We start from the raw sequence: 3,820 nt of genomic DNA, 5'->3' as shown, positions 1-3,820 counted from the left end.
AGCATGAACAAACACATTATTTATATATATATATGTAAGAAATAAATGAATATTACTTACGTGTCGAGCATAGTCTTTATTTCGGGGTGATTGGTGTAATTGCCGTGCACGGGATCCAAATAGTATATCACTTCAGAGACCGCATTGATTGCAAATAGCACCCAATGTGCCCTACAACAACAAAAAATTGGTTAAGCAATTTTGTTTATAGACAACTAATAAATTAAATTCTCATCAATTAAAAAAGATAAAATTACGTACCCTGAATTATATGGTGCCAAGAACAATTTATCACTTTCTTTATTTCTTAAAAACATATCTACAATGTAGTTTTTTACATTCTCTGGATCGAGTTTCCACATCGACATCTTATGTGGAGACAAGAATGAGTATTTATTTGACAGTTTCCTCGTGCACACGACCTTCTCGTACAAAAACCTTCAATGAAAACAATACATTTAATTAATTACCAATAAATGCAATTAAAAGTATTTTTTACCTTATGTACAAGTTGATTACAGTAGCACTGAGCTCCTTATGTTCGAGAAGTTCGTATATGTGCTCTTTTTCGAGATATTCAACATACTCATCTCCAAATATATCTTTATGAATGAGTATTTATTTGACAATTTCCTCGTGCACACGACCTTCTCGTACAAAAACCTTCAATGAAAATTTTAAACTAGATTAATTACCAATACATTTAATTAATTACCAATAAATGCAATTAAAAGTATTTTTTACCTTATGTACAAGTTGATTACAGTAGCACTGAGCTCCTTATGTTCGAGAAGTTCGTATATGTGCTCTTTTTTGAGGTATTCAACATACTCATCTGCAAATATATCTTTATTCATGTGTATGATGGGCGAGTCGTTGCTGCTGCCCATGTTCCTTTTTATTTGGATGTCAAGACACGCCCCGTATTTACCAAGGCGTGGCTAACTTTTATTAGGAGCAGCAGCGACCGATTTTCCCCGATCCAGATTTTTTGTTGCTGCAAGTTTGGCAGCTTTATTACCCTCCAGCCTTTGTAGTTTGGCAGCCCTATTAACCTCCAATTTTTGAGGTTTGCTGCCTTTTTTTGGCTGTAGGGGTGGTTTATTTATTTGGACCTACAAAAATGAGGTAAAATGTTAGTTTATTGAATCTGAAAAAATGACAAACCTTAGGCAATAAATGTGACAAACCTTTTCCGGAGATGTAACTGATTTGTTTCTGGAAATCTTTTTTTCGAGGGCAACAAGGTTTGTGGGCCATGCCACGTAACTACCAATTCTCGGTCTTTCATGAACGCACCAAACACATTGAGATTGATTGTCATCTTACTCATCATCATCTTCAGCATGGAACCATTACTCTACCGTTTGTTTTTTCTTCTTTACAGATTAATGATTTGTTTACAAAGATGCATTCCATTAAACGTTTCCGTTTTTTAGTTGACAAACTCTCGCTGCTCCATATTAATGCATCGTGAGTTTGAGGGGAGATGTTAGATAATATTATTATATATTAGTAGTAAGGGTATTTTAGACAATTCTATTCTTTTATATATATACTTATTGTAACTCTATTAACTCAAGTTTGGTTAATTCTATATTATGAAACCCTAGAGTGGTTGTTTCTCTTCTTCCTCTTTTCATTGTTAACAATACAGATATAAACTCTTTTTGACTAGATACAGATATAAATTTTATTCAAAAATAAAACTAAAAGACGGAAATTGATTTGGAGTGTTAATATTCACTTTTACTACACCGAAATCTCAAACTAATAATATTATTCCCACTTTTAAATATATATTTTATAGTTTTTAAATATTAAAAATTATAAAAATATGATTATAATATTTTTAATTTTATTATATATAATTATTATTATTTTATTATATCAATTATATTTAATATACTCATTAATTTATTATTTTATATAAATATAAATGAAGATAGAGATGAAAATTTAAATTTTAGACTAATAAGAATAAAAGGTAAAGACGAATTTTTTTCAACTACTCAAATGCATAAGTGGAGAAATAAAATCCGCGTTCGATCTATCCGTTGAATAGTGATTAAATAGTGATTTTTTAAAATAAATAAATAAATATACTTCTTTAAACAATAAACAAGTATCACGGGTAAGAATCTTTTACTTTTTAGAAAGTCTTGAGTGGCCACAAAGATTTGAGTTGGGGTGGACAAGATTCTCATGCCCGCCTGATACCAGCCGACTTGAATGGCTTGAAACGCATTATTCAATGGATTTTGAAATTTGTTTCACTTGGATTATTGATGTGGATGTTTGAGAGGCATTGGATTAGATATACAAGGATATAAGTGGCTAGGATTTGATGTTTTGTTTTTCTTTTTAATGATCATGTGACCTGTAAATCATTTTTTTTTTAACTAAATTTACTTTTATTTTAATTTAATTACAGTTTTAGTTCATTTATTTATACTAATTTATGAAATTGTTCTTCGTATTTTAAAATTTGATAATTTTTGTTTTTTCTTCTAATTTTTTAACTAAAAAATGATGACGCGACATGTTTTAAATAATATTATGATACAATGATGTAGAGTGATTAATACTCATGAAATTGAAATAAAATGCCGTGAAAACTTAAATTCAACTTCAAATTTTTTTATATTTTTAATTTAAATAATGACATATGAATAATTAATGCATCTATATAGTTCTATATAATAGAATTGTATGTCACGTCAAATAAAATATATATTTATCGTCATTTTTATAGTTCGAAATCTTAGAGAAAGACTAAAACTGTCGACTTTAAAAATAGGGGACCAATTCCGTGAATCAGTATACATATAGGGACCAAAATTGTAATTAAACCTACTTTTTTTTAAAATACTAAACCTTATGATATCAGTGGAGTTTAATTTGCTTTGCAACACATTGATGATCGATCTTCATCTTTCTCACACTCTTATTCTTCCTCTCGTTTCTTTATGCGATTTTATCTAAGAACAAGCTCATCTTGACAATGGTGGTTAAGGAAACACAGTTTTTTTCATTTTTAATAGTAGCTAGATTTTCAAGGGAAACACAGTTTTTTTCCAAGTGCTTGCTTCAAATATCTAAGCACTCTAACCACTGTCTGATGATGTATCTGAGTAGGATTGAACTGGCTCAATTGTTGAACATCAAAAGGTAATGTCAGGTCTTGTGATAGTCAACTAGATGAGTCTCCCAATTAGTCTTCTGTATTAATTAGCATTTGTAGTATGTGATCTATCTTTCTACTGAAGTCTAAGGGATGCATCCATTGGTGTTGAAGCAGACTTGCATCCCATCATTGTTGTGCCAGATAACATATCCAACCAATATTTCCTTTGACACAAGAAAATGCTACTATTTGATTGAACAACTTCTAATCCAAGAAAGAACTTTAGAGACCCCAAATCCTTGATGCCAAATAACTCATGCAATTTATCATTTACAAGTTCGAACTCACTCATATTGTTTCCACTTGTATCACATCATTCACATAGATGGCTAAAGCTGTGAAACTGGATGGCTTGTGCTTGATGAAAATAGAATGGTCAGAAATTGCCTGCTGAAACTCAAAACCTAGCAAAGTACTCAATAGTTTTTCATGCCACTGCCTTTTGGCGTGCTTCAATCCATAAAGAAACTTAATGAGCTTGTAGACTTGGTTGGTTTTGTCGGTAGTAACTTCTGATGGTAGCTGCATATAGACATTTTTCATGTAGCTCTTCGTAGAAAAATGCATTCTTGATGTCCAATTGATGCAGATGCCAATTAAATATAGATGCCAAAGCCAACAAAGCTCTAACAA

Source organism: Cicer arietinum, chromosome 8, assembly GCF_000331145.2.
Source record: "Cicer arietinum cultivar CDC Frontier isolate Library 1 chromosome 8, Cicar.CDCFrontier_v2.0, whole genome shotgun sequence".
Classification (NCBI taxonomy): Eukaryota; Viridiplantae; Streptophyta; class Magnoliopsida; order Fabales; family Fabaceae; genus Cicer; species Cicer arietinum.
The sequence above is the reverse complement of the archived record's forward strand: the minus strand, read 5'-3'. Positions refer to the sequence as shown.